The sequence below is a fragment of the Elephantulus edwardii genome, unplaced genomic scaffold, assembly GCF_000299155.1.
Source record: "Elephantulus edwardii isolate Elephantulus edwardi_28Jun2011 unplaced genomic scaffold, EleEdw1.0 scaffold00089, whole genome shotgun sequence".
NCBI classification, from domain to species: domain Eukaryota; kingdom Metazoa; phylum Chordata; class Mammalia; order Macroscelidea; family Macroscelididae; genus Elephantulus; species Elephantulus edwardii.
Window position 1 is genome coordinate 1,619,896 of NW_006399839.1, and position 18,476 is coordinate 1,638,371.

The following is an 18,476-nucleotide window of genomic DNA, read 5'->3' on the forward strand; positions in this document are numbered from 1 at the left end:
AATCCCCATTACCCAGTGATGGAAGCAATCCATCTCATCGAGGGTCTTCCTCTCCTGAGCTGTCCCTCCACCCTCCCAAGCATGACGTCCCTTTCTAAGGTCTGACCCCACCTTGCAGCATGTCCAACATATGTCAGACGAAGCTTCAGAATCATTGCCTCCAAGGAGCAGCCTGGCTTCACCCTTTCCAGAAAGAACTTGTTTGTTCTCCTAGCAGTCCATGGTATATTCAATACTCTTCTCCCACACCAAAGCTCAAAGGCATCAACTCTACTTCTATCATCCCTAGTCATTGTCCAGCTCTCTTATGCATAGCAAGTAATGACAAAGACCATGGCCTGTATCAGGCACACCTTAGTCTCCAGACTGACATCATTGCTCCTCTCCTTAGAGAAGTCTCTGACAGCAGACTTTCCCGGTGCAATTTGTCTTTTAATTTCCTAGGTGTTGGTACCAAGAGTGTTGATTGTAGAGCCAAACATAAGATATAATATATTTATATTATATTATATTATATTATATTATATTATATATAATTAATATATAATATAGATAAAATGTATTTATAGAAAATATATATTATAATTATATATGTTGTTGTTATATGCCGTCACGTCACCTGCAACTCATAGTGACCCTGTGTATAACACCCCTGATAGATAGACAGATGGATAGATAGATGGATGGATGGATAGATAGATAGACAGACAGACAGGCAGATATGCATATATTTAACAACATTAATTGAGCATTTACTGCATACAGAGGCCTAGGGAAGAAGCCAAAGGCAATCTTTGTCATCTTAGAACTCCCCATGGAGAGCGGTCAGCATTGAAAACCTGAGGACAGAGGAGGTCCTGGGTATTGGGACAGGCACACAGAAAGGCATGTGAGTCCCAGCTTTGCAAGCACGTCCTGCAGAAAATGCTCCCTGCCTGCGCTAGGAAAGATCTGAGAAGAAGCGAGCAGCTTCAGCCATCTGGGACAAGGCAGACGAGGAACTAAACTCACTGTCAGGAGTCCATCTGGCTGGGGGGCAGCATTGAGACAGAGTGTGAATGATGAGGAGGAATGCCAGACCGTACAGGCCTTCCTAGACCCTGACCGTGAACTTGCACAAGAGCCAAGGACAGTAGAGAGACCCACTAGAAACCTTAAAGGTGGTGCCCAGCGTTTATCTCCAGATTCTGAATGTCCTAAGTGCCACAGGCACAGAATTCCATACCCAGCAGAGAGAAATCAGGGACGTCGGGAAGAGGGATCGAGTGAACACGTGTCAGGAGGCATCCTGTGAGCTCAAACGGAGCTCCGCCTGGAGCCCAGAGGCCAGAGTGGGAGGACGTCTGGGATCCAATTTCCACTGGCATGTGCGACCGAGAGAGGCACATATGTGACCTGACCTGGGAAGAGGTCACCATGACCCACGAACAGCTGAACACGACTGATCTTTCTATTTCCAGTCCGGGGAAGACGTCCAGAGGATCTGCAGCGTCTCTCCTCTTCCAAGTCCACCCACAGCCCTCTTTCTTGCCTGCGCCCCAGCTCACCTCTCCTTGCTCCGTACAGAGCTAATTCAGCTGCCAGAGCGCAGGGGACTGGGCATGAAAACATGCCAGGACTCCGCAGATGACCCCCACCTGGGTTGACCAAGGCAGGAACGTGAGCCGGGCTCCAGTGGGCAGGCGTGGCAGAGGGCAATGGGCTGCCAGGTATAATTAGACTAAGCCCCAGCAACAGGCTCCCTGCCCCACTCATGTCAGCACCCTTCCCCTGCATCGACTCTCTCGTGCTTAAGTAACTGAGCTGGGCCAGCACACAGCAGAGGAGGACTCTGGGATACTTAACTAGGAAAAGAGGTCAGAAGGATGACTGAAGGGGTCCTGGTGGAACTGGGAATAGGCACTTGGCGGGTGTAAAATGCTGTTTTGCAGGAGGAAGATACAGCAGTCTGCTCTCATGGAGCTGAGACACTCTGGGACAGTTCTGTTCTAGGGGCTGCTGTGAATCGCAGTTGGCTTGGTGAAAGTGGGTTTGGTTTGGTTTTTCAAAATGACTAATAAGAAGAGAGGAAGCTCTGGTGGCCTAGAGCATAAGGAATTGTATTCCCAATCCAAAGGCAGATGGTTTAAATCCACTGGCTACTGTAAGGGAGAAAGATGGTCACTCTCCTCTTGTGCAGTTCCTTGGAAAATTCCCTGGGGGGGAATTTCCTGACTCAGCAATGACTCTAGCAATGGAAATAATAATAGAAGGGAGCTGTGGTGGCTTAGCAGATAAAGTTGTGTTGCCAACTCAAAGGCAGGCAGTTCAAATCCACCAGCTGCTCCACCAGATAAAGATAGGCAATCTCCCTCATACAATTTCTGAACACCTACTAGAGGTTTAGTTCTAACTTGATAGCAAAGAGTGAGTGAGTGAATAGTAATAGGAGTCATAATAGTGCAATAACTGCTTCTACCTCTAGAATACTGGGTGTTATGAATGGTTAATATGCTCCGCTGCTAATTAAAAAGTTGGCAACTTGGGGTCTACCCTGATGAACCTTGGAAGAAAGGCCTGGCAGTCTACCTCTTAGAAAAGTCAGCCTTTGGAAACCTAGTGGAGCACAAATCTACCCTCGCACACATGGATCACCAAGGCATATACGTAAGCAACGTTTATTGAGCACCATCTGCATGCAGAGCCCCAGGGCTGCTGTCACTGTGTCAGTCTCTCTTGTTGAGAGTCTTCCTCTCTTGGGCTGACCCTCCACCTTTCCAAGCATGATTTCGCTCTCCATGCAACATGCTCCAAGTATATGAGGCCAAGTTTCCCCATTCTTGCCTCTAAGGAGCATTCTGGCTGCACTTTCTCCAAGGCCTACCTATTCTTTTGGCAGTCCATGGTCTATTTAGGACTCTTCTCCAACACCACAACTTCTTCTGTCATCCTTATTTCTTGTCCAGCTCTCAGATGCATAGCAAGTAATTGAAAAGACCATAGCCTGAATCGGGCACACCTTAGTCCTCACGTAGACATCACTGTTCCTCAGTAATTTGGAGGGGTCCCCAACAGAGGGCCTGCCTAATGTAATACATCTCCTGATTTCCTGTCTGCTTGTACCAAGGGTGTTGATTGTGGATCTAAGTAAGATTAAATCATTGAGAGTCTTTCCCCATCTATCATAATGTTGCTTTATCAGGCTAGCGGTGAGGATTTTAAAGCTGATGAACAGGACTTTATTCCTAGGTGTCCCTGGGTGGACTTGAACTTTCTACCAAGCAGCACCCTTTTGCATCACGCCTGGGCTCCAGAGGGGCGTCATCACATAAAATGCAGGTGAAGTTTAAGTGCTATCAAGCTGTGCTTAAAATCACATCAATTTCCACCCAGAAGGACCTGTGAGAGAGTAGAACTACCCCATAAGATTTTTTTTAGACTGTAATCTTCACAAGAACAGCCAAAAAGCCACCGAGTTGGTTACAACTCCCACCTTTTAGGGTGTCTTGACGGCACCCTACCAATCCCAGGGTCTTCTAGTTGATTCCAGCTCCTAGAACAGAGTAGATCTGCCCATCGGGGTTTCCACCACGGCTGTAATCTTGGCAGAAGCACGCTGCCTCCTGAGGAGCGGCCGTTGGGTTTGAACTACCGATCATTTGTTTAGCAGCCAAGTGCTTTAATCCCTGTGCTGTAAGTCACACAGGAAATGGCTTTTTTCCACTGCAGAACAGCCGTTAGATTCTTTGGGTTGCAAGTGCCACTCATTACTCACGAGGACCCCAGCTTTCTCATGATGACACTGTTGTTGTTGTTGAGTACCTACGAGTTGGAATGACCTCATAGCTGACCCCCTCCAGCAGGTTTTCAGAGGCAGGAAATCACAGGGGAGAACACTGCCCATCTTTTTCCTGCAGAGCAGCTGGTGGATTTGAACCCCTTGTCTCCAGGTTCGCAGCCCAACTCCTTACCACGGAGCCACCAGAGCTCCCTTGTGCTAACACTCAGATTCTAATAATGAGACAGTTTTGTCCTCATAAGGCAAAGATGCTGGTCACTGTCTGCATTACCAACAGTTACTGACTGTCCTGTGGCTCCTGGGCTGGCACGTGGTTTGAGGAAGGAGATGTTCTCCTGTCCCAGCATTCATCAGCCCTGCATTTGCGGGCGTCCCCCAAGAACCCACAGTCTCTGCAACCTCTCCGCATCTCACAGACAGGTCTTTGAGGCAGAGCTGCCTCGCTGCTGAGGGTGGGCTCTCACGTTATGACTGACAGTCTTTGCTGAGGGGCCACCCCCCCCCAAGTCCCCCGCCTCTTCCCTCAGGGCTCCCTGTTTAGCCATTAGCACTGCACTGGCTGCTAGCAGCAGACAGGCCGGCTCCAGGGCCTTTAAAAGGTCACAGATCTGGGACCCAGAACAGGCAGGTGAGCTGGGATGCAGACCCACACCATGTCTTGGGTGAGAGCGATTTTCTACACACAAGAAAAGAGAGAGGGCTCCAGTGGTCAGAGGCCAGCCCACCAAGGCCAGGCGCTCTCCAACCCAAACTGACCAGTAACTCTGGGGGCTCCCACCCACGGTGGAAACCGGGCCTAGACAACCTTGACCTGGGGCAAGCTGAGGCTACCTTGAGGAAATAATGCTCTTTGAAAACTTGCTACATGGGAAAAGTTGATGAAGGGCTAAAATGGAATCTGGAGTCGTGTGATCGTCAGGAGAAATGTAAATCTAAGGCAGAGTGAGAGGCGCTCTGGTGGCTTAGTAGTAAGGATTTGTGCTGCCAACCCCAAGGCAGGCAGTTCGAATCCACCAGCTGCTCCTCAGGAGAAAGATAAATTTCTTCCCATGTGATTTATGGCTTCTGCAGACCCAGTGGAGAATTAGCTGTGAGTGGATTCCAGCTTGCTGACACATAACAAGAAGAGATGGGAATGGCTGAAACGCAGTAAGCAGAAGGTTTTCAGGTAGCTGACTTGCACCAGGAATTCCTGCTAAAACATCTGCAGGCCTCTGCTCACCAGTCCTATGAGGTCCCCGTTACGGACAAGACTCCATGGCTTACAGCACTCACCCCCAGCTGCTCAGCTGGCAACAAGGCTGGGCTGGGATGGAACCCAGGTCTCCCGAGTGATCTACTACGCTGGAATGAAATAGCTGTGGTCGGCAGCTGGCAGTGATGAAGGTGTTGGAGAGATGAAGTTGCCAGCTTGGAGAGAAAAGGGCATTTTTGTTTGTTTTTCCCAATGCAGGTCATGGGAGAGGGTGTCCAACTGGTAGAACTGGTCAGACTGGGGCAGACCTAGAGGAAAGAGGGATGAGTCAGTCTGAAGGGTTTATAGCTGGAAGGAGGGCTTGTCAGCCAGAATGTTAGAAGATTTAATCTTAGAAGATTTCCTTAGAAGAAAATCTGTATTTTACAGATGGTGTCTGCATTTTAGAGATGGTAAAACTGAGGCCCTTAGATTGAAGTATCTGCCAAATGGGTGGGGATTCCTGGTTTCTGAATTGCTGTGTTTTCAACTTAGACTAATAATGATAAAATAACAGTAGCAATGATAAAAGAACAGTAACAATGATAAAATAACAGTAACAGTGTTTGTTGTGTGTTGTTGAGTTGGAAGGAACTCCAAGCTGGCCCTCCAGCAGGTTTTCAAAGGCTGTAAATCACCCTGGAGGAGGATGTTTGTCTTTCTCCTTCAGAGCAGTTGGTAGATTTGAACCCCCTCTGCTTTTGGCCTGGTGGCATGACTCCTCACCCACCAAGCTCTGAGTGAAATATTTTGTATAAAAGTATTTTTAAATTCTGTTACTGTGGTGCAAGTCTTGGCAACAAGATCATTGTGTCCCTGATCCAAGCTATGGGGTTTTCAGTTGCTTCATAAGCTTGTGGAAGTTGGTTGGTGGTGGTGAATAAGTAGCACTGATGATGAGATAACGCCTTTGAATCGTGATGCTGGTGTGCATATTGGACGTATTATGGACAAAAGAACCGGTGTCGGAAGAAATGCAGCTCGATCGCTCCTTACACGCATGGATGGTGAGACTTCATCTCACATGCTGGGCATATTGTCAGGCATGACCAGTCCCTGGAAAAGGCAACATGCTTGAGAAAGTAGAGGGCCAGTGAAGGAGAGAAGGACCCCAGGCCCTCAGAGAGGTGGACTGACAGTGACTCCGACAATGTGCTTTTACAAAGCCTAGCAGAGTGTGTGTTGGTGAGGTGACCCAGGATTGGAAAGGTGCCTTGAGGTCTCTATGAGTCGGGGTGAACTTGATGGCATCTGACAACAAAACATGGGAGATCATGAAATGTCTATCCCCTTGTGGCCCATTTCACTCAGCATAGCGTTTTCAAGGGTGATCCATGTTACAGGGTATGCCAGGGCTTCATTTCACTTTATGGCTGGGTAAGAGCAACAGTGTCTCTCTGGAGACTAAGGTGCGCCTGATACAGGCCATGGTCTTTGCAGTCACTTGTTATGCATCAGAGAGCTGGACAATGACTAGGGAGGATAGAAGGAGAATTGATGCCTTTGAGGTGTGGTGTTGGAGAAGAGTATTGAATGTACCATTGACTGCCAAGAAAACAAACAGATTCATCCTGGAGAGGGTTAAACCAGGCTACTGCTTGGAGGCAAGGATTCTGGGGCTTCGTCTGACATACTTTGGACATGTTGTAAGGAGAGACAGACAGGTCCTTGGAGAGGGACATCATGATTGGGAGGGTGGAGGGACAGCACAGGAGGGGAAGGCCCTCTATGAGGTGGATTGATTCAGTGACTGGGGTAATAGGGATGGGTGTGTCAGAGACAGTGTGATTGGCACAGGATAGAGCAGGGTTTAGGGCTGTTGTACATAGGGTCGCCATGAGTCACAAACAACTCGACAGCATATAACAACAACAAACAACAATACCCAGTGTAGGTATGTATGTACCATAGACTGGCGAAGGAACAAGCAAAACTGTCTCGGACAAAGTTCAACCATGGTGCTCCTTTGAGGCAAGGATGGTGAAACTTCATCTCAGATTTTTGTTAAATGCTGTAGAATTATAGACGACTCATAGCGACTCTGTGAACGAAAGACCTAAACACTTGTATAACTTTCATTGTTTCTCCAAATCCATAGTTTATGGAGGCAAGCTATTTAGGAAGTTGATGCCACTCCTGCTTCCAAGCCTGTTTTAATCAGGGAGCTCCACCAAACACTGTCCATCATGGGTAACCATTGTCACATTTGACACATCAGTGTCACAGTGTTCAGCATCACAGCAACAAGTTTGGGCATACTGTTAGAAAGGGCCAGTCTATGACATCCTGCTAGGGAAGGAGAGGAAGATGCTTGACAAGGTGGACGGACACAGTGACTGTCACAATGGACTGGAGTCTAACAGAGGTGGTGAGGATGGCACAGGACAGGGCAGGGTTCAGGTCCAGGATAGACCTGCAGGGCAGGGCAGGGAATGACTGGAACACAGCATGCAGAGGCATTGGCCTTTCAGATCCCTGACTGGGCACCACTCTCTACAGCAGTCCTGAGAGGCATGCCCGTGAGGTACTGTTCTAACATTCACAGATGTTGGTCCAGTTGCCTCAATCACACAGCTGATCAGTGGTGCAGATGAAAAACCGTAGGTACCCTGACAGCAGAATCTAAACTCAGAACCCCTCGGCTAGGCCTCCTTTCATCCAACAGACAGTTAGCATTCACATAGGTGGGGATCAGCGGGGTCCCACGTGCCCACTCTCTGGGAGCTCCCCGTCTCATCCAAGAACTGACACGTACACAGATGATGCAAAGCAATCAGAGCGAAAATACTTCAGCAGAGAGGAAGAGAACAGCAACTCGAATGAGGTGGGCAGAGACTAGTAGGAGATGATTTGACCTGAGTTTGGAGAATTAAGTAGAAGCTTTGTGAATGGAGATGGGAAAGGCATGTTGACAAGGGAACCACACAGAGCAAGTGGGCCAGGAGGAAGGATGGTGTCTGTAGAAGAGCAAGAGGTTCTACTTGACTAGGGAAGGAGAGGAAGCCCTGGTGGCTTAGTGGTAAGCAGCTGTGCTGCGAACCCAAAGGCAGATGGTTCGAATCCACCACAGATGAGCAATCTCCTCCCCTATGATTTACAGCCTCTGAAGCTCCCCTGGAGGGTCAGTTATGAGTCAGTTCTCTGTACTGCATCATGCGTTGAGTGCTACAGTGTTAACGCAAAGGTCAGAAGATCTAGTCCATCAGCTACTTTGAAGACGGGCAGTATCCTGTTGCAATGATTCACAGCCTCAGGGACTTGAGGAAGGGTTGCTATGAGTCAGAAACAACTGGAAGCCTTTCAGTCCCTGGGTGGCTCCGATGGTTAAACACATGACTGCTACTGAAAAGGTCGATGGTTCAAGTCCCTCCAAAAGCTTTTTGAAAGGAAGACCTGGCAATCTACTTGCAAGAAAGAAATAAAAGCCATTGACAACCTACGATTCTTCTCTTGACAGCAACCCAGAGTACAGAAGGGGAGAAGTAACCCAAATGCCTATCAGCAGGCAGATGTATAAACAAATTATGATATAAGTATCATTTCCCCAACAAAAAGCAAGTACTTATACAAGCAGTAATATGGATGAATCGCAAAGGCAAGATACCAAGTAAAGAGAAACCTGACACAAGGGCGTATGTGCTGTCTGATCCCGTTTAAGTGAAACTCTAGAACAAGCAAAGCTCAGTGGTAGCAATGGTGGCTGCAGGAACGAGGCTAAGACTAGGAGCAGGAGGGAAGTGTGAGAGGAGTTGGGGAAAGTGTCCAGTCTTGATTGGAGACCTGATTGCATGAGTGTGGTTTTGTCAATGTCTGGAGGCAGGGCCTGTAAAAGGGAGGAGGCAAAAAGGAGGGTGGGAGGGTCCATTGAACTCCAAACCCCTCATTGGTGGAGAGCTTTGCAGCTCTGGTCACAGTCACCTGCTTCCTCCCATAATGCAATTCAAGTCAACAAAACCTGATTGAGATCTGGTTACACTTAGGTTTTTGTTGTTGTGTGTGGTTTTGGTTTCTTTTTCTCTCTCTCTCATGATTTTATTTTATTTCCCTTCTCTCTCTAAAATATTTTTATTTTTTTAAAAAAATTTATTTTATACTGGTTTACTTATGAAGTTCCTATACATTTTCATACTGGATCTTTTCCATTTCCTTAACCCACCCCTGTGATTATGTGACCCTAAGATTACCAACGCCCTTTCTCACCCCTCTGCTCCCCTCCCTCCCACCGCTGGGATCCTCATACACATTTTACTAGTTATCTATTTCTACAATAATGGTCTTAGACAGTATTTGTCCTTATGGGACTGAGTAAGTTCACTTAGTTTTAAGAGACAGTGTCAGTAATGTAGAAATTGCAAACAAACCCCAGATTATCTTGGGTTCACTTATTTGCATACAGGAGGATCCTCATTCGTGAGGGGTCCCTTGAGCCTCTGTTTAAAGCTGATCTTCATGACACCTCCATCCCTACAAACCAATTTCTGGGACCACTGAGTACCAAGCCAGTCTGGTATGTCGTTATGTGCCATCAAGTTGCCGGTGACACATAGTGACCCCTCTGTACAGTAGCTCTGAACCCTGCCCTGCTCTGACCCAGTCTCACTGACTCTGACAGTAATCTGTGCTAACGTAGCATTGGAGACAGTGTTTAAGTGCTTGGCTGCTCACCAAAAGGCTGGAGGTTCAAACCCATCCATTTCTCCATGGAAGAAAGGTGTGGCAGTCTGCTTCTGCGAAGGGCACCATCCTAGAGACCCCACAGTGCAGCTCTGCTCCATCCTGCCGGGCCACTGGGAATTGGGATCAACTCGTCGGCACACAGTGACCTATTCCATGTGTTCACCTAACAGGTTGGGCAATGGTAGCCACGTATGTGCCAGGCATCGTCCTAGGCATTAGTGATACAACTGTTGATAAGGATAAGGTAAACCATGGCATCACACAGCTGAGGGAAGAAGAAGAAATTAAGGAGCCCTGGTGAAGAGTCAAACCCATTAAAGAGATCTCCAGCATCAAGAAAGAGCAGCTTTGTTTAGGAAAGGTACAGCCAGAGTGCTCCCTGGAGAACAGCAGGGCTTCATCTCTCAGACTTTGGACATTTTGCTGGAAGAGGCTATTCCTTGGAAAAGGATATCGTGCCTGGAAGGGTGGAGGGTCAGCACGAGAGAGGAAGAGCCCCAGCAAGATGGACTGACGTGACTGTGGCATCTCAGAGATGGTTCTCAAGTACAGGCTTGATGGGTGTATCAGAGGTGGTGAGGGTGAGTAGGGTTCAGGTCTGTTGTTCATAGGATTGATTCGACAGCACCTGATAGCAACCCCCAGTACTTCAAACTCAGTGCCACTGAGTCAGAACAGACTTCTGGCTGACCCTCCTGGTTTCCTGAGGCTGTAAAAGCATGAGAGGAGATTGCTTATTTGAACTGACAGAGAAACGCTACCTTGGGATTAGCCATGCAGCTCCCTCTGCACCACACCCCCAGTTGTTGTTGTTGTTAGGTGCCATCGAGTCATAGACGACCCATAGTGACCCTATGAACAAAAGGCCTGAGCACTGCTCATACGTAGAGTTTCCGGAGGCAAGCCATTTCGGAAGTGGGTGCCACTCCTGCTTCCAAACAGATACCACCAGTATCACCTCTAAATTCTTAGTAAAGGTGAACTATTAGAAATCTAGAAATAGAACAGAAGCTTAAAGACAAAGATCTGTTGCTGTTGCCATGGCCTGTCGAGTCAGAACCGACCCATAGTTGATCCACCAGCGGGTTTTCAGATGAGGCAGTTAATCACACAGGAGGAGACTGCTCATGTTTCTTCTGTGTAGCAGCTCGTGGATTTGAACTGCCTGCCTTTGGGTTGGCAGCACAAATATTTACCCACTAGGCCACCAGAGCTCTCTCTTAATAAAGAAATTAAAAAAAAAATTCTGATCTTAGTCCTGCTTTGGTCACAGATTCTGTTTAATCTCTAGAATTTGCCATCAGCTGGTTGAAGATGTTTGACACCTCAGCAAACACTTGTCTTGATTATTCATGTCAATACTAAGGTCTCTGTGGATGGGCGTTCTCCCAGCATGCAAAGGCACAAACACCATTCGCTTCCCTTCAGGGAAACTCAGTTGCCTTCACAGAAAATGGCTTTTGATCCTCTGCTCCTGCTTGACACAACACGCTCACAAAAAGGGCCAAACAGCACTAAAGTAATTAAAGCCACTGCGATTGATTGTGATTCTGGGTGACCTTTTGGTAACTCACCTACGCCTGCCATTTAGAAAAAGAATAATTTATGACGCAAGTCAAAGTGCAGGGAGCCAAGGCAGACAGGGAAGTGGGATCCGCCGCGGAAGGTGAAGTGTCAGACAGGGGCCCAGGTCCTGTGAACATCCAGGACAGCAGCGGTCAGGGTCCAGGGGCTCCCGGACAGTGGCCTGGGGTCCCCGGTGCCCGCCTGCTCTTCTGGTTCCTAGAATCCAGGGTTGACAGATCTTCACGGTCTAACCAAGTCTTTTTCCATTTGACAAAGAAAGAAACTGAGGCCCAGAGAGTGACTTGCTTCAGGTTAGATTCCTGTACAAAATAATGCTTCTGCTTTATTTGGATAATTTTATGCAAATCTAAGAATTCTACAGGGCCCCAAATCCCAGGTGAGGAGGAGGAGCCATTACACCAATTAGGACTCATAGTGACCCTACAAATAGCAGATCCGGGTTCAAGGCCATTCTTACAGCCACTGCATCAGTCCATCTCGTTGAGGGTCTTCCTCTGTTTATCTACCTTTCCCCTTTCCAAAGAATGACTTATTTTGACAACTTACCTAAAGCGTGTGAGATCAGATTTCACCAGCCTTTCCTCTAAGGAGCATCCTGGTTTGACTTTTTCCAAGACCGGCTTGTTTATTTTGACAGTTCCTGGGGTATTAAGTATTCTTTTCCAACATCACAATTCAAAGGCATTGGCTCTTCTGACATCCTTATTCATTGTCTAACTTTCCAATGCAAGGAAATAATTGAAAAGCCCAGGACTTAGATCACGTACACCTTAGTCTTTAAACTGACATCATTGCTCTTTAACACTTTGGAGAGATCTTTGATAGTGGATTTTTTTCCATTGCAATGTATCTTTTGTTTTTTTTGACCATTATTACCAGAAGTAGTGTTTGTAGATCCAAATAAAATGAAACTATTGACAGTTTCAATCTGTTGAAGAGTGAACATAATGTTTCATAAGAATAGGAACTATCTCTGTCCTGCTTTGCCATTATATGTTCAGCACTTACTGTCTTTCCCACAGACAGTAAAAGGATGGCTGTATGGATGGCTTGGCAAATGTACAGATGAATACTTGAGACTGGCTGGATCAATGAACCAATGAATAATTGAATGTACTCATTATTGAGTTGGTGAATTAATGACTCGATGAACCAATGAGTCATTAACTTATTTGTCCAATCTCTTCAATGTTATTGGACTTAATTTTAGAGTCAGCCTGCCTGGGATCAAACAGTGAGTATCTATCAACTCTGTGACCTTAGGCAATCCACTTAACAGTCCCGAGCCTCAGTGTCCCCAGATACAATGATAATTTAATTTAATCCTCTTGCCCACATAGCATAGGCCTGTCCTAGATATGTAAATGAGGTAATGCAGATGAAATGCAGGCTCGGTGATCAACATATTTTATTGTTGTTGACATTGTTAGGTGCCATCAAGTCTGTGAACAACACCTCGGAACGCTGCCCTCTGCTGCCCATCCTCAGCATCTCTGATACACTTGAGCCCATTGTGGTGGTGTCTGTGTCCATCTCATTGAGGCCCTTCCTCTCTTCTCAGACCCTTCACCATTCCCAGCATGAAGTCTCTTTCCCAAGGACTGGCCTGTCCTGACAGCCTACCTTGACTGCTCCATAGATGTTAGCTTCCATTGTTAGGACTTCATCTTCGGGGCCAGAGACTTTCACCAAGACAGATTGGCACAACAGCGGACTCTGACCCGACAGCAGCGATGGGGACAGAGCAGGGTCAGGCAATGTTGCACCCTGTTGGCGTCTACAAGGGCCACTGTGACCGGGAACCCAACAACCATAACAACTTAGGGCAAAAAGCCAGTCCCAGCACGTGGCACAGGGCACATAGCGGGTTCTCAAAAATATCACTCAGATAAGTAGATACTAGAGAATTTGAGCTTTGGTGGCCTAGGGGTAAGGAGTTGTGCTGCCAAGCCAAAGGTACGTGGTTTGAATCTATAAACGGCTCCCCAGGGTAAAGATGGCGATCTCCTCCATGTGATTCACAGCCTCTGAGAACCCACTAGAGGGTCAGCTATGCGTTGGCTGTGACTTGATGGCACCAAACAACAATTGAATTCCCCCTGGGGCTGCTGAAAGAACCAGCAAATCTGTCTTGGAGGAAGAGCAAGCTGGCCAGAGCGGTAGGTGACCTGTCATCTCAGGGACTCTGGGCATGTTGGCAGGAGGGAGGGGCCGACATGCTGGGAAAGGTGGAGGGTCAGCAAAGGAGAAGAAGACCCTCCACCAGAAGGATTGACCCGGTGACCACTGCGATGGGCTCTCGCATGTCAGATGGAGAGGAGGCAGCAGGAGAGGCCGAGGCTCAGAGCTGCTGTTCACACAGTCCCTGTGAGGTGCAGTCGACTTGATGACGCCTAACACCGTTAAATGTCTCTTCTGGCTCAAAATTGTGAGACCGTCAAATACGTCAGGGTCGAAAGAGAGTCTTGGAGGGCCTGCAGCGTGAATGCAGTGGCTGGATCCTGAGAGAAAGGCCAAGGAGGACGCCACGGGCTCCACTGACACAACTGGACCGGGATTATAGATGAAGTACTGTATCAGTGTGAAAGTCCCTGAACTTGGAAATGGCAGTGTGCTTACGTAAGAAGCTAGTCATTCTGTTAGGAAATAAACACTTGAAATATTTCGAGGTAAAAAGCCAAACTATAATTAAGGGGAACAGTAATTGCCCCTGATGGCATTTCTGACTCATGGTGACCCCGTGTGTGTGTGGAGTCAACCAGTGAGCTTTAAGGTGGGTGTGGCTTTTCCCAGGGCTGTGACATTTCAGAAGCCCATGGGTAGGCTTGCCTTCCAGGATGCCTCTTGGGGAGTTTGAACCTTCAACCTTTTGGATAATAGCAGAGTGCTTAATTGTTTGTACCATCGCAACTAGGCATTTCTATGCTGTATTCACCTTAACCCTCAAGTGATTCAGAAAAAAATGATGCCTAGCAACCTCCAAAACCCATAGTCATCAAGTCATCTATCAATGGTGACCATACAGGACAGAGTAGAACGACCCCATAGAGTTTCTAAGGCTGTAATCTTCACAGGGGCAGGATGGCACACAGAGCAGCTGCTAGGTCTGAACCATGAACCTTTCATTTAGGAGTCAAGTTCTTAACCGCTGCACCACTAGGTCCCTGTATAAGTACTAGGTCACCAGAGCTCCTTATAAATGTACATATTGTTGATTACCTTGGAGTCGAGCATGACTCCTAGCAGCCCTATGAACAAAAGGCCTGAAGCCCCTCTACAACTATCGACATTTACCAAAGTTCGTAGAGTATCTGGAAGCATGTTGTTTAGGAAGTAGATATAAACACTTATATACATACATGCATATGTGTGTGGACACATACAGATGTATTTCTACATACATGTAAGGTCATGATAGTGAGCACTGGTGGCCTAGGGGATGAGGGTTGTGCTGCCTTATCAAAGGTGGCAGGTTCGAATCTCTGAACTTCTTCTCAGGAGAAAAATGAATAATCTCTTCCCATGCAATTTACAGCCTCTGAAAACCCACTGGAGGGTCAGCGATGAGAGTCTGTGAGTCTGAAGGTTTTGCATGTGTCTCTGTGTGCCAGATATATATGTACATACATATATAGACAAACACACACGTATACATACATAGATACATATCAAGACTACCCTTCTGCCCAAAGCATTTCGGCCCCTAGAGCTACCTCAGTAGACACCCTTCAGCCCAGGGTTCAAACACTGCAGATTATCCCCTCTGAAACGTACAGTTGACAGCTTCTTAGAAGAGATGCTGCACTGTAGGAAGGTGCTGTTGCTGGTGCAGCCCTGTGAGCAGACAGAACTATCCCAGAGGATTTTCAGGGCAGAATCTTTACAAGAGCAAGTTGCCAGGCCTTTCTTCTGCTGCACCACGGGGCAGGTTTTAACTCCCAACCTTTCCAGTAGCAGCCGAGCTGGTAACCACTGTACCATCAAGGCACCTGAGAAAGATCCTGGGAGTCTGCTGTCCCTGTGTTTGGGCCCCAGATCTGCCGTCTCTGGCTTACGCTAGTTGTTCTAACTTTTAGTGCCTCAGTTTTCCTCTCTATAAGAAGGAGCTAAAGGCAGCCCTCCAGGACTACCGTGTGCACCAGCTCTAAGGTCACGGTGGCAGCGTTTGGTACACTTCCCACATGAGCGATGCGATTATTATCCTCTCGTCGCCCTCGTCATCCTCAACTCGTCTCATCCCCCCTCTCTTCCATCTTCTCAGTTGTGCACCTTCCCTCTCTGCCTCCCTTCCAATTATGCCCGCTAATGGAGTCTTCCTTCCGCCGTGTGGAAGGCTGCCGTTGCCCAAAGCATTTCCAGCTGGGCTTTTGCAACAACCCACGGAAGCCCGCCCGCCTTCACCCCGAGTCACGCTCGCGTTTCAAGGGTCCAGTTACAGGTCCATCTCCTTCGATTATCAGCAATAGGTTAAATGCCCCGGCCTTCGCCCCCCGCGTGCCACCCCGCCTGGCTCATCAGGTTTCCATTATGTGCCGAGGAGCAGAAGCTGGGCCTCTGGGTTCATTCTCCAGCCCTGGCCCTCCAGCTAATAGAACCTCAGCCACTCTCGGGAGCTTAAAGCTCCCTCTCTCTCCAGGCAGAGCAGGCCAATTTAAATGCCACTCTCAGCCCCTGTCCTCATGCTGCGGGCTACCAAGTGCAGCAAGGAGCTGGAGCAATAAAACCTATTAGGTCTCCTTTGTCCCATCTTACCGTGAACTTCTAAGAAAAAGGCACTAAGAGGATCAGTACCCAGAAAAACCTCCATAATTGTGGCTTCTCCACAGCGAATGAGGACAATTACCAAGGCAACCGGCCAGCCATTCTGGTTAAGGGATGAGGGAGTTGGGCCGAGAAGAGGCTGTTGCAAACCTCTATTGCACTGTAATCAGAGAGTAACCAACATTTTAAAAGGCCCTTGTGTAAAAACAGGAGGGACGAGAGGGGAGGGAAAGAGAAGGGGGGCAAAAATTAATTTCCTCTCATTTCCTGCCTGCTGCAGACATTGATTATGGTCCCAGGGCGAGAGGATGCGCTGTGCCCTTGCACCTGGGGCCCCAGAGCCGCAGCTGAGCGGCCTTGTTGTTGGAGTTTGTGTCTACGCTTCTGTGTTTATGCCCAGCATCTGCGCTGAGTGGCAAAAGATCGAAAAAGCAGTAATTGGGGCGCTCTCACTAGGAGCTGCCTACAGGCAGCTAATTCATGGTGACCCCCAGGTAGAGCAGAAGGAAGTAGTGCCCAGTCCTCTACCCTCACTTCCACTAGGACCCATCGTGACCCTGTCCACCATACTCATCCTCTGTCATGACAATCACTGTGTCAGTCCATCTCATCGAGGGTCTTCCTCTCTTTCACTGGCCCAGCAAGGTCTTTACCCAAGGACTGACCCCTCCTGCCTACATGCCCAGAGTATGTGAGGTGAAGTTTCACCAGCCTCGTCTCTAAGGAGCACTCTGGTTACACTTCTCTCCATTGGCTTGTTTGCTCTGTGGAAGTTCATAGGATCCACCACCACCATAACCACCACCACCATTCAAAGGCATTGACAGTTCTTCTCCAATTGTCATTGTCCGGCTTTGAGATCTATAGGAAGCAACTTAAAATAGCGTGGCTCAGAGCAGATTTACCTGGTCTTTAAAATAGTATCACCTTAAGAACTTGGCGGAGGTGCTTGATGACAGATTTTCCCAGTAGAACGCATCTTTGGGTTTCTTGACTGTCACTAGCATGGATGTTGATTATGGATCCAAGCAAAATAAAGTTGTTGACAACTTCAGTCTTTATCTATCATGACATTGGCTAATGGCCTCCCAGTGGAGATTTTTGTTTTCTTGATGTTGAAATGTAACATATATTGAAGGTTGTAGTCTTTTATTTTCTGCAGTAAATGCATGGCGGTCTGCTTCACTTTGTGCAAGCAAGGTTGTGACATCTCCATAAATGCAGGTTGTTGATGCGTCTTCCTGCAGTCCTAACTCCACATTCTTACGCACACAGTCCAGCTTCTTGAATGATTTGCTCAACATACAGAGTGAATAGGTATGGAGAAAGGATACAACCCTGGTGCACACGTGTCCTTATTTTAAACCATTTAGTGCTAAAGAGTAGGGATGTCAGTTTAAAGATTAAGGTGTTCCTGATTCAAGCCATGGTATTTTCAGTCGTTTCCTATATGTCTGAAAGTTGGACAATGAATAAGAAAATCCAGAGAAGAATCCATGCCTTTGAATTTTGGTGCCCACAAAGAATTTTTAATATCCCGTGGACTGCTAAAAGAGCAAACAAATACATCTAAAGGAAGTGCAACCAGGGTGCTCCTTAGAAGGAAGGATGGTGAACCTTTATCTCATTTTGGGGCGTATTTGCAGAAGAACCATCCCTCCTATCCCTCTCTTCCCTGGAGAGAAGCATCATGCTGGGAGGGGTAGGGGGTCACTGAAAGACAGGAAGACCCTCAACAAGATGGGTTGACGCAGTGACTGTGACAGTGGACTTGAACGTGACCGAGATCTTGAGGACAGTGAAGGATAAAGAGTCAGATTTGATATCATAGAGTTACTGTGAGATGTAGTTGACTAACAATAATAATTTTGAGTACACTAAATTAACGGTCATACAGAAATGAGAGCAGTGTTATTTTTAGGAATCATGGAGTTGATTGACTCATATTGACTCCATGTGAGAACTGCTCCAGAGTTTTCTTGGCTGTAGACTTTACCAAAGCAGATCAGTAAGTATTTTTCTTAATAGGAGGCGAGATGGGTTCGAAATTTCAACTTTTTGGTTGGTAGCAGAGAGCTTAAGTTAAACCACTGTTGTGCCTGAGAAATAATATTCGTAGAGATAATAACAATAGCATCAAGTGTAATGATAATGTCCTGAGTGCTGGTCCCATGTCCATATTACTAAGGAGCAATGATAACAGTTTGAAGTCTAAGGTGTGCCTGATTCAGGCCGTGGTCTTTTCTCCTTTGCAATGCATCTGAGAGCGGGACAATGAATAAAGATGGCAGAAAAAGAATACTTGAGTTGTGAGATTGGAGAAGGTACTAAATATCCCAGGGGCTGCTAAAAGAACAGACAGATATGTGTTGGAGAAGGTGTAACTAGAATGTTCTTTGGAGACAAGGATCTCACATACTTTGGGCATGCTCCATGGAG